Genomic DNA, 13617 nt, shown 5'->3' on the forward strand with positions numbered 1-13617 from the left:
GGGGGGTGTTCAGACTACCCTAATTCACTAAGTTGACCACCCCACTTAAATTTTTACCATTTTTTGTCCATTTTGCCCCTACATTAAAAAAAAAAGAAAAACCATCTCCAATTTTGGCCGGCCACCCTCCCCTCCGCCGGCGCAGCCCCACCCCCTCCCCACCGCCGGCGCAACCCCACCTCCCTCCTTCGCCGGTCGACCCCACCTCTCCCAGGCGAAGACCCACCCACCCAGGCGAAGATCCGATCGGCCCAGGGGAAGACCCGACGGCCCCTTCGCCGGCGATCTTCCTTTTCCGGCAGAGTTGAGACGCCGGACCACTTGGGTTTTGTTCCCCAGGTCACGGCGAGTCCAACCCTGGTCTTCCCTTGCTCATTCGACCACTGTGCGCGGCTAATCGACGTCGTGACCCGATCGGCCCCTTCGCCGGCGATCTTCCTTTTCCGGCAGAGTTGAGACGCCGGACCACTTGGGTTTTGTTCCTCAGGTCACGGCGAGTCCAACCCTGGTCTTCCCTTGTTCATCCGACCACCGTGCGCGGCTAATCGACGTCGTGAAGCTCCGCGGCGGAGGGGAGGGTGGCCGGCCAAAATTGGAGATGGTTTTTTGTTTTTTTTAATGTAGGGGCAAAATGGACAAAAAGAGGTAAAAATTTAAGTGGGGTGGTCAACTTAGTGGATTAAGGTGGTCTGAACACCCCCCCCCCCCCCCCCCCACCCTTTCCAATTTCTTATTTTCTGTTTCAGTCACAGCTGTTGTGTACTTGTGTGTCGTACGTGGCTAGTCACACTATTTTCATTTCTTGCTTTTTACAAGATTACAAGGTGTGGATGTAATCGTTGAGCAATTCGCCTGTAAGCTTAATTCTTAGATTTCAACTCTATCTTTCTAACTTCTCAATTAGTCCAAAGCCACTCTCGGAGTTAATGGAGAACAAAAGGGTACGTCCACTAACTTCTCAATTTTTCCAGCACAAACTATTAAACTAAAAAAATTGCATCTTTGTTCTTCATTCCCATATATATATATGTGTGTGTGTGTGTGTGTTTTTGTTTATTTCGTTTGGTTTGGTTTTCTTCAGCCTTATTTGGTTTCTGTAAAATGAATCAATTTATTCAATTAAGGGAATCATGAAATGAGAAGGTCACCCAGTTTTTAAAATTGGTTTTCTTTCTTGGGTTCAATTCATAGGTTGATCCCAACAACTTGGTGGACCGAATCAGTGCGTTGTCTGATGAAATTCTTGTTAGCATATTGTCTTTCTTGCCGCTAGAGGAAGCAGCAGCTACTAGTATTCTTTCTAGGAGATGGCGGTATGTGTGGGCGTCTACTATGACTCTCAACTTTGATATTTCTGAGAAAACTCTAAGCCGTTTGAGAAAACTCAAACTAGAAGAACGAGTGTTGGAAGTCAGAGAAAGGGATTGAACGATTCAGGGTTTGTTTTGATCTGGATAGTAAGTTTTCAAGTTCCATTGATAAATGGATTCAATTTGCAATGAGAAAGGGAGTTCAAATGCTTGAGTTGGAGTGTTTCGCATATGGTATTAATCCTGAAAGGTCCGAAAAGTATACTTTTCTTGGTGAATGTGTAGGTATCAAGAAAGGGTCTTCCAATATTCCAAGTCTACACCCTAGTGTATACATTGGCTTTAAGTCCCTCAAAATTCTTCATTTCAAAACTGTTAATGTGGATGGAAAAGTTCTCGAGTACTTTCTATCAAACTGTCCAGTTCTTGAACGCTTAACAGTGTTTCATTCTTTAACTTTGGGTAATCTGAGAGTTGTTGGTCCATCAATTGCATTGAAGTACTTAGTGATACAACTATGTGACAACATGGAAAGCATTGAGATTAGTGATGCAAATCTTGTTTCATTTATTTATGAAGGAAACGAGATAAAATTGCTTCTTCGGAATGTACCTCTTCTTGTTGAGGTATCCATTTTTATTTATGCTATCTGTGATGTCTTAGAGGTTGCCTTCAACCAACTTTCATGCTGTCTTTCTCAGCTACAGATTCTCAAACTGAATCGAATGCCACTGGTTAGTGCATGTAATTATTAAGTGTAGGTTTGCCTTTGTTTCTCTTGGATTATGTTAGTGCCTTACTCAATCTTGTTTGGTTTTCAGGTCTACAAGAAGACTCGTGTATTTCCTATACTAGAAAATCTCAAGCATTTGGAATTACAATTTGATTTACATGATGGCTGCGATCTTCTTCAATATTTAACTTCTTTCATTAAGGCTTCTCCTTACCTGCACAAACTTGAGTTGGTGGTATGTATTCTTAGTTGGTACATTCCAAAGTAAAACTTAGTATTTGTACATGCACTTTGCGTGATTATTGACTGATGGTATACCTCAATGGAAGGGCTCTATATATATAATATGTATAATGTATATATAGGACATTGTGTAATGTGATGCATCTCTGTTACTGTCATGTTCTTATTATCTGTTATTCATTTTCCTTTTTTTGTTTACTTGCAAATCCATGTATACTACTGTTTTGAAATGAGATTAAAGAAATGATTTTAAGATCCTAAAACATAATTCAAACGTTCAATTAAGTTTTTTTACAGTTATGTTGTTAAATTTTTTTATTTTATTTTCGTGAGGATATTTGAATGTTATTTCAGAGAGGCAGCGTTTCTATAATTATAGTTGTTAATTCTAGCATAACTAATTAATTTGAATATGTTCCAATTAATGTCTGACGAAAAAAAAAATGTTCCTATTAATGAGCACATGTACCTCAATCAGTCCTTTAGTTTTTCTGAGAACATCAATACATTTTATGTTTCTCAGGGCCTACTGGACTTTGTTTCACTTTCCAATGAGATTTCTTTTGAGTGTCAATGTTTGTAATCCATGGCTAATCTGTTCTGCCCATTTATTATATGTACTGTTTGATACTCTAAGATAAAATGCTCACTTCAATTGCTCTAATGACTTGTGAGGTTAATGGCAATTCTATTGGTAGCTATGCACTCAATGAAATTTTTGGTTCTTGTTGCATGTGTAGGTTGAATCCATGTTGGAGTTGGACTGTGAAACAGCCTTGAGCAAAAGAGTGTTTGAGAAACCCGCCAAATACTCCCATCATTACCTCAAGGTTGTAAAATGGTAGGGTATGATGGTCGCCCGACTTTTGAACTTGTCGAGTACTTGACAGAGACTGCTGTTAAATTGGAGAAAATTGTTATTGATCCTGACCCGCTCCTGGAGGACATTGCTAATGATAGCTCGCTGGAGGAAATTGTTTACTTTGCCAAGAGACTAGTAAACATTGGAGAAATGGAGAGGGAAGAAAATAGGCAGAAGCTCAAAGAAAAAGTGCCTTCGACTGTAGAATTGATTTGGCTGTAGGAAGTACCAGGTGCAATGATAAAATTATCTAGAACTTTTGTTCGTGTTTGAGGAAGTGATGAAGGAAAAAAACTATAGAAACCATGCTAGGCAGCAGCTTGTTGAAAAAGTTGCATTAACTATAGGATTTGCATGCCTGCTAGTGCTTAAATTATCTAGAAATTGAGTTGGTAATTACTAAAGCTTCTTTATTGTTGGGTGATCTAAAAGCTTCTAAGTATATTTTTGGTGGGCTGATTTGCAAACCCCCTCACATTCCAAATATAATTTCTTTATAAGGAAGCCTTTTCGGATGCAACTGAGCAACTCCTAGTGCATAGCTAGCCAACACTTTTTACTTCAATTTCTTCTTTTGGGACTTCGATAGAGCCATGAGCCATGAACCATGAGCTTCATCTTCTTCCGCCTCAGCAAGACCCCTATGAACAAGAAGTCACCATATTCATGTCTGCCAAGGCATTTTCAACATCCAAGTCAATCTCAACTTTAGTCACTTGGAAAGATATAGATTCATGTGTGCCTAAAACGAAAAAACTAGATAAGGCAGATGAAATGAATGTAAACATAATGTCTATTAGGCACGTTTAATTTAAGTATGTCCAAAACATAAGAAACATTCATTGATCAAATATATTTTTGAAAATGATATACCATTTTCAAAACTATATTGTAGGTAAGTTGATTGGGTGAATAGTGTGGCGGAATAGCACTTAGGCAGTTAGGCCCAACCATCGAACAATTTAGTTTTTTTTTTTTTTTTTTTTTGAACTAGTCTGGTGTCATAGTTTTTCAAATTTCAATGATAAATGGATTGAATTTGCAATGAGAAAGAAGGAGCTCAAATGCTCGAGTTGGACTTCTTAGCATTATTCTATGACAAATTAGGCTTAGGTTCACTTTGAATTAAGTGATGCTTATCGACTAAAATTTTATATTTGTTTGGATTTTGACTGAAATTTGTTGTTTTTAGACTAAGGTCAAGAAGCTCTAACGCATGAGCAATGAATGATTCTATTTTAAAAGTATATAATTATGCAATACCTTAAGAGTGTTATTTGGACCAAATTAAGTGACTAAATGAGAGAGATCAACCGACCAAGTGAGGTGTCACTTGGGGAGGTGCTCCTCATCTCCACATCTCCCCAAGTGACATCTCACCTGGTCCCTCTCATTTGGTTACTTAATTTGGCTCAATTAATTTGGCTCAAATAACACTACTCATACTTTAATTGATCTTGATGTTTTGTTTTATTCAGTTAAATGGGTCCGTTAGTTGTCACAAATCAACTTGGAAAATTATATTCAATAACCCTTTTAAATACACAATAAACTTTTTTGACCACCCAGCCCCAAAACTTACAATAATGACCCTTTTACGTGTGTAATGTCCATAACCTTTCACATATATATAATATATACAAGAATGCTCTAAAACTAACTGGTTAGCAAATTAATACAAATAGCTTTATCGAAAACAATGATCGTCTATTTATTTGATCACACTTAGATGACTAAATGATTTCTGATTTAGTTGATTTTTTGCAATGATGATCTTTGAAGTATGGCCTAAAAAATGAACAGCTCGGATTATGAGTTTAATTATGTGATGGGCTTAAAAGCACGGTTAGCTTCGTATTAACTTACTAACATATTAGATTTAGAGCACTTATATATATAATGTTTACAACATTTTTTACAAACCCTACATTTTTCAGATCTCTCTTATCTCTCTCTTCCCTCTCTACTCACTCAAGAAACCCAACAAACCTGGCCCCACTCACCGGCGTCCTCCAACACCTCGTCCTCACCCTTCAGCGCCTCCTCGCCCTCCAACGCCTCCAGTTTTTGGTTTTGAAAAAGACATCAAACGTAGATGTAATAAACTAATTTTGTTTGTATTAGTTGATTGATATAGATGGATGTATAGCAAAAGCAGATGTAATAAACATTTCAAATAGATGATTACAAACTTATAGAAAAAGTATAGCGAAAGGAGATGTAATAAACATTTGTTTGTATTAGTAAACTATCATAGGAATATTTCAATTGTATTCAATAAAACATTTTGTTTGATATTTCAATTGCATTCAATTGATAACAGAGATATTTCAAATCAAACCTCTGTTAAAACATTTTATTTTCAGATCTGTACGTTGGGGTTTCCTTGTTTGTTTTTTTTCTGGGTTGGTATGCCTTTTCTCTGAAGTGTTTTTTCATCGTTGAAGTAATTTCCTTTGGTTTGCTAGGTTTCTTTTCTTTATGGCTTTCTTTGTTTTGGTTTTTTTTTTTTTTTTCAAGTTTCTGGGTTGGTATGCCTTTTTCCCAAATCTGCATTTGGTGGAATTTCTGGTCGCCACATGGTTGAATTTGTGGTGACCAGAAATTTCACCATGTAGCGGCCATGTATGTAGTGACCATGTGGTGACCATCTTCTTCACCTCCTCTGGTGACCGCGCATTCCAATTTCCACTGCGCATTCCACCAAATTCAACTCACCACCATCCTCTACCGGCCTACTCCACCTCCCCTAACCGACCTCTCATATATATACATATATATATATATATATATATATACATCTCTCTCTCTTTCTCCTTCTCTCCCAACCCATTTAGAGAAAACACCCAAATTTGGGTTTTCAAATTTTTTTTGTTTTTTGTTTTGTTTTTTTTTGTTTTGTTTTTTTTTTTTTTTTATTTGGGTTGGAAGAGAAGGGAAGAAAGATAGAGAGATGAGATGATGGGTCGTTGGTCGGTGAGGGATGTCGCTCTCCATGGCTGCTACAGGAAGAAAGTGCATCAAGTGGAATTTTGGGTCGAATTTTTGGTGGACTCTGGCAACATTTTCATATATAAGAGGGGTATTTTGGTCTGAAAAAATATAAAAATAGTCATTATTGTTAATTTTGGGGTTAGGGGGTCAAAAAAAGTTTAAGGGGTATTTAAAATGATTATTGCATAGAATTTCACAATTAACTTAGCTTTTCATGCCCAAATTACCCTTGGGCCTTCTACTACAATGATATTCAAATTGTGTGACCTAAGCACATTTTGAGTCTTAACTAGCTAGTGTCAAAATTTTGGGTTTCAACTTTTGCAAAACCAATATAGTGCTGAAGAGAATTTTTTTATGTAATCGATACACCGTCACATGGTGTAACCAATTTATGAACATAATTAATTCATTTGAATACGTTCCAATTTATAAGCTTATGTACCTCATCAGCCTGTCCTTGAGTTTTGCTGAGAACATCAATATTTTATATTTATCAGGACCTATTGGACTTTGTGTGTCACTTTCCATTAAAATTGCTTATGAGTGTGAATGTTTTTAATCCATGGCTAAACGTACTGTTTTGCCCATTTATTACATGTACTGTATGATATATGAACTGTGAGATTACTGGCTGGCATTTCTACTGGTAGCTATAGTCTCAATGAAATTTTGTGGTTCTTGCTGCATGTATACACTAGGTTGATTCCTTGTTGGAGTTGGACTTTCGAAACACCTTTAAGCAAAACATTGTTTACCAAAGCCGCCAAATGCTCCCATCAATATTAGCTCAAGGTTGTGGAAATGGTAGGCTATATGATGGTCGCCCAACTTTTGAACTTGTCGAGTACTTGGCAGAGACTGTTGTAAACCTGGAGAAATTAAACTTGTTATTTAATTATCCTGATCCGTATCTGGAGGAATTTGCTATTGATACTGACCCGGATCTGGAGGGCATTGTTAACTTTGCCAAGAGACTATTAACATTGGAGAACTGGAGAGGGAAGAAAATAGGCAGAAGCTCAAAGAAAAAGTGCCTTCAACTGTAGAATTGATATGGCTGTGATTAAATTATCTACAACTTTTGTTGGTATTTGAAGATGTGGTGAGGGAAAAAAGTTATTGAAATCATATATGCTAGCAGCAGCGTGTAGAAAAAGTTCCTTAATGTTTTTTTTTTTGTTAGACATGATACATGGTAGTGGTGAGTCAGTAAATTAGCTGAATCTTCAAATGCTGATCCATGTTTGTCTTTTTTTTTTTTTTTTTTCTTGGACTACCTGTTAATTTCATGAATTATATGAATTTTAAAATTTATTTTATGCCACGTCCATTAGCAATGATCATTTTGTTTTGTCAAAACTATTTTTTCCGTCACATTTGACATAAGCTTTTTGTATAAACTAAATTTCATTGTAAGGATTAGCTCTTCAGTTCTTTGTTATTTGGCTCATAAATAGGTGAATGGCAATGAGTTCCAAGTGCAAGATAACCTTAAGGAATTTGCGGCGTTTAATTTCTACCAATTGGCCCTCCCTACCACTCTCATGGGGATGGTCTACAAGATTCATGACTACTTCTCTTACTAATTAATATAGAACACTTACCTGGTCAATATTGCTTTGCTAGGTCCACTAATCTTTCGAGTAATAGATCTAATCACTGAAGCCACATTTGGGTCAGTGTCTCAAGATCGGGACGCTAAAAATGGCGTGCTGCTGTGGCAGGTGCTGTCATGGTGCGTGGCTTTCTTTGCATTTTTATTTTTCTTTTCATTTAGAGTTAGGGTTAGGGATAGGAAAGAAGAAAGGAAACGGCAAGGGGTAGAGGTAGATTGGGGATAATTGGAAGCTGGGCTAAGTAAGTAATATTCTCTTAAAATCTGGTGTTGGTTGGGGAAAATAAAATAGAATTGGGGATGGTAATAGAGTCATTCTAAAGACAAATATGCTCTACCAAAAAATAAAGAATAAAAAGAAAAATGTAAACCAAGGTTACTGTCTCAAATAAAAATGCCAATAAGTTCTTCAACCATAATCCGATGACTAAATTCTCGTAACATTTCATGTCTCTATAACTCTGAAGATAGTATTATTCTACAAATATGCTTATATATATAACCTATTCTGATGCTCATAATCTCTGCAGTTAAGCTCACATTGTCTCACAAGCTAGATCTAGTTTTGCCAACCACACAACACAGGCTCCTTACACGCTTTAAAAAATTACAGCAGATGGGTCTGATGAGGCGCTCATCAAGAAAATCTCCAGCCAGCTAGCAGGAATATTGTACGACCCAGATTTGTCCACCCCAAAGTCTTCAGAAAGATTTCCACCATTTTCTTCATCTATTCCTGATATTGTCAATGAGTTAATACCCTCCATAACTGCAGGTTCAAGATCAACTGGAAGAAGTACTTGATTGCTACCCTTGCCCGGACTAGTCTCGTTAGTGATCAACCCATCAAGAAAACTAGGGTTTGATTGATAGTAGTTAGGGTCAAGAAGGTAGGAGGAGGAGTCTTGATCATGAATTAGGGCCTCAGTAGTACTGTTATAGTACTGATCATGAAAATGAAACTCAGGGTTCTCTGTGGGTAGGATAGGTTGAATAAACTGGTCTGGTAATGGCTGCATGTGCTCAATTTCCCTGCCAAAATTAATGTAACCATCTGAACCATCCAAACCAGTCCCATAAATTTGAGATCCTCCATTAATCATGTTCATCTCTGAGTCACCTCCAGTACCATATGCAAACCAAGGATTGAAGCTAGCGTTTGTTTGGAAATTATGGTTTTGGTAGCCATGAACATCATGAACTTGAGAGCTGCTACCTATAGGGTTGTAGTAGTACTGCATGAGGAACTGGTTATTTTGGATATCAGTATGGTGGGCTTGAAGGAGGAAGGGGTCTTGATATTGATGATGTGGATTTGGATTGTAAGGGGTTGTTAGGGTTTGATGAATTGATGGTTCCAATGATTGGCCTATTGTTGGGGTAATGAGGTTAGACATACCTGATGAGCTATCAAAACTTAGGTTTAACCTTGGAAATTTTGGAGTACTGTCAGTTCTGCTCTGAATGACCTCATCAACTGCAGTCCACCTCAACAACTTTGAAGCACCCTTCCCAATTGGAAGCCTTGTGCTCTCAAGAATGCTTTTCACATCATATTCTTTCAGATCAAAATTTGTGACAGCCTCCTTGCCTTTAACCCTGATCACTGCAACATCATAAGCTCTTGCTGCTTCCTCTTGAGTATCTGATCATTGTTCCAATATATAATTTAATTCAATATGTAGGACAATTAATTAAGGTCAAGTAGCTAGTAATTAAGAGTAAACTGTGAGTCTGTGAATATTCTTTTCTAGCCAAATTCTAACATCTTTTAATGTGACCTTGGTCGATCTTCAAATGATCAATAGATAAAAGAGCCATAAAAGGGTCATAGGACTTACCGAATGTTCCCAGATAAATGCCTTTGAATCCTTTGCCTCTCCCTAATCTAGCTTGCCATTTCCTATTGTACGAGTTCCTGTACTTCAAGCTAGGGTTGCATATCATTAGAGAGTGAGTGAGAGAGAGAGAGAGAGAGAGAGAGAGAGAGAGAGAGAGAGAGAGAGAGAGAGAGAGAGATAGAGAGAGAGAGAGATGGGGGGGGGGGGGGGGTTAGTCATATGTAAGGAAGATATATGCTATTTGTCCCAACATTTTTTTCCAACTAATTTATCTCAACTTATATGACAATCATATATTGAACTTTATAAGAAAAAACTAAAAAAAAAAAAGATAAAATCTGTCAAATGAATTGATGCCACGTAGGTTGGGAAGCAAAAATAAAAAAAAAATGTTAAGAGAATTAGTATTTTCCTAGTTATAATACCTTGAAACTCCACGATAATTAGATATGCCTTTGGCAAAGCCTGGACTTTTTCTGAAATTTGACAAAGTTTAAGATACAACTAATTAGTATTAGCTCTGGACAACAGACCAAAATATTATAAATATATTGATAAACAAAAATAAAATAAACAAAAAACAAAGACAATACAATGCCAAACCAAGAGAAAAAAAATTAAACATTAATTAATTCTCTCTTTTTAATTTGTTTTCTATGCATGGACATCAAAAATCCACCTTGGTAAGTTAACCAACAATTTTACCTTCTAATGTGGAGCAAATAGTCTTTTTTGCTCATATGTTGCATCTCCTCCAAATCCTTCTTGTAGCGGCTCAACTACAACAATTAATATAGGGTAATGAGTTAAAATTAGAATAGATTTAGAATTTGATTCCTTCCAATATATAGTTAAAAAAAAAAAAAAAACACATATATGTGCAGGATATATATATATATGACTTAATTAACCCTTAAGTCATTATATTATTGTCAATTATCTAGTAATTAACATACAGGGAAATTTAAGTGAGCAGACTCGCCCCATAGCTTTAGAGCAGCAAGATCATAAGCTCTAGCAGCCTCCTCTTCTTGTTCAAATCCACCTGCCAAATTAAAAGGAGAATTAAAAACTATTGAGAAGTAATTGCCAAAATTAGTAAGTTTGTAATCATGTATACATTTTCACCTTACAAAGAAAAAGCAATATATGTAATAAAATTCTAGAAAAGTAATGCATAATATATGCTACGTACCCTCATGCTTTAGTTATAGAACAAATTTAACACAACAAATAAACCACTCCATATAGGGCTATATATATATATATGCACCATTTGTCTGTTTTGTGTGTGTGTGTGTCTGATTTAGGATATATATATATAGGGCCCTTCGAATAAGGGATCCCTCGTTTAGTGTTAAATAAGGGATCACCTTGTGTGGCCCACACGGGTCGTTCTGTGTTAATCTGAATCATCCATTTTTTACATCTCTATTGATAGATCATCCCTTCAAAAAATCAGTCAAATCGGAAATCGTTTACCCGTTCGTTTAAGCGGTCAAAGTTTAAAACAAATGGACGAACAACAAATTCCTCTATAAACACTTAAATTTTGACTGCTTAATCGAACGGGTAAACAATTTCCGATTTAGCTGATTTTTTGCAGGGATGATCTATCAATAGAGATGTAAAAAATGGACGGTTTGGATTAATACAAAACAACTCGTGTGAGCCCCATAAGGTGATCCCTCGTTTAATACTAAATGAGGGATCTCTTATTGGAAGGGCTCTATATATATATATATGAATTTAAGTTTATTTAAACTGGAGAGTTACAAGAAGATTGTACTCACCAATGTAAACTGTGTATGTCGTTGATGGAGGAGGCAAAGGAGAAAACAAAAAAGTTAGTTGATAATGATAGGTGTTGCATAATTAATTAGTTAACAAAATGGGAAATTGATACTCAAATCATTGCTGTACCTGTCCTTCCTTTCTTTACTGGATCAGTATTATCCCATAGAAATGCTTCAAATCGTCCTATGTACCTATAGCAAATTCAATGTTAGTTTTTGTTTTTATTTTTATTTTTTTTAATATTTTGGATACTTATTTTTATACATAGGACTTTATCAAATTGATACAATTTAATTTAGAGAGCGCTATTCAGTCTTAATTTGCAATGTAGGATTAAATACACATGCATATAATGGAGAATATATGGGAATACTCTAGGGAGTGTGATTCACGCTTCCCTTCAATCATTTTAGCTTTTCTGTTTTTCTTAAATTAGCTTATGGAGATAAAATGTAATTCATGATATCCATGAATTAAATAGGAAGAAATATACCTCGTAACTCCACGATACTTAGAGCTTCTCTGGCCAAATATGTGTTTAGAATTTTTACGGCGACGTTTACCTTGCATTTTCATAAGATTTTTGCGAGGTCTTCTACCCTTTTGCTTTCCATTGTTGCAGTTATAACTGATAATTGTGGAATAAAATATAATTTATACATAGATGGACAAAATAAAGTTTTAAAAAATAATATTATAAAGTAAAGAAGTAAGTCCAACCTAGTTTGGTTTCCTTCAACCATGTTTTCACCAATAAAACCCATATCATGACTTTCCACAGGAATTAGTGATGATGAAAATGGATGGTAGGCAGGTGTCAATGGAGTAGTATGGGATTGCAAAGGGTACTGGCATAGTATTGGAGCATTGTTGTGAAAAGTAAAACCCTCATTTGGGTCATTACTATAGTATTGTGATTGCATTGGAAGTAGTGATAGACCCTGCTGACCTTGGTTTGGAGGAATGGCAAAATCATTTAAGAACCCTAGAGAGGAAAAGTTGCCAGGGTCAAAGCTAAGTGAAGGACTCGAGCTAGGAGGAAAACAAAAGGAGTTGCTTGAGTTGATCATCATATCAATGTACACACTTGATAGGGAAATGACTAAGACTACCTCCTGCAAAAACAATACTGAACTATTAGGGAAGCTAGCGTACCACACAATACTGAACAATAGGTGTAGGAGATAAATGAACAGTCGAATAATATCACATAATAATGCACAAAGAAAATATGTAGGAGCTAAATGGCCAACAAAAAAAATATGTAGGAACTAGGAACTGAACATGATGTGATGAGTATAAGGTTCTATATATGAATCCGAAAATGACTATATTTCAGAGAATGCAAAAAATTAGGGAAACAATTGACTTGGCAAGCTAGTGTAAGTGAAATTACAATTAATATATATACTATATATATATATACAGACTAATTCAAGTTATATATTCTTAGGAATGCAACAAGCTAGGGAAGGAATCAAATGATAACAATAAACAAGATCGAGTCCAGTTAATACATGGGTTAACTATAGTAATGTGCTGAATTATATATACATGTACGTGTCTCGATCACTTTATCCTTCAAATTTCATTTTAATTCACTTCAGCTCTTAACTTTAATTTGCATCAAGTTACCCCAATATCCATCAACCTACTTATAACTTCTTCCATCTACTATGTCATGATGTAGTTGACACATGATCATTGACAAAAATGACACATATATACTCCTATAAAAATTATCATGTGTGGGCCACATCAACATTGGCGACAAAACGTTATATGGATTTGGGTAAATTGACACTCCAATTAAAGTTTGAGGGACAACGTAGTAAACATGAAATTAAAGGAGTAAAGTAAGACACGGATAATAATTTAAGTAGGGGCATTTCTATAATTAAAGCTCATATATATATTAAAGCTAATATATATATATATATATGCATTTGAAACATTTATTTTAATTAATAATAGTACATCAACTGATATAAACAAATAGCCTTCACAGCTTCACTAGACTTTTCATTCAAAATGATCAAACCTGAAAATACTGTTAATTAAGTTTACCCTTTTTGCACAATATATTTAATCCCCACCTATTTTTCACAATGAATTCTTACATACCTCGATCGAACGCATTGTGACGATTTCTATCACATTGGCCCACCCACTACATAACAATTGATCACACTTATTTTTTATTAGAGTTTGGCATAATG

At 35.9% G+C, this 13617-nt stretch overlaps 1 pseudogene; it reads left to right on the plus strand.

The window, feature by feature from the left end:
* Positions 1–926: 926 nt before the first annotated feature.
* On the plus strand, positions 927–7191 carry LOC147282368 (uncharacterized; annotated as a pseudogene).
* Positions 7192–13617: the final 6426 nt, after the last annotated feature.

The sequence above is a fragment of the Dryas octopetala genome, chromosome 6 (assembly GCF_963921425.1).
Source record: "Dryas octopetala chromosome 6, drDryOcto1.1, whole genome shotgun sequence".
NCBI classification, from domain to species: Eukaryota; Viridiplantae; Streptophyta; class Magnoliopsida; order Rosales; family Rosaceae; genus Dryas; species Dryas octopetala.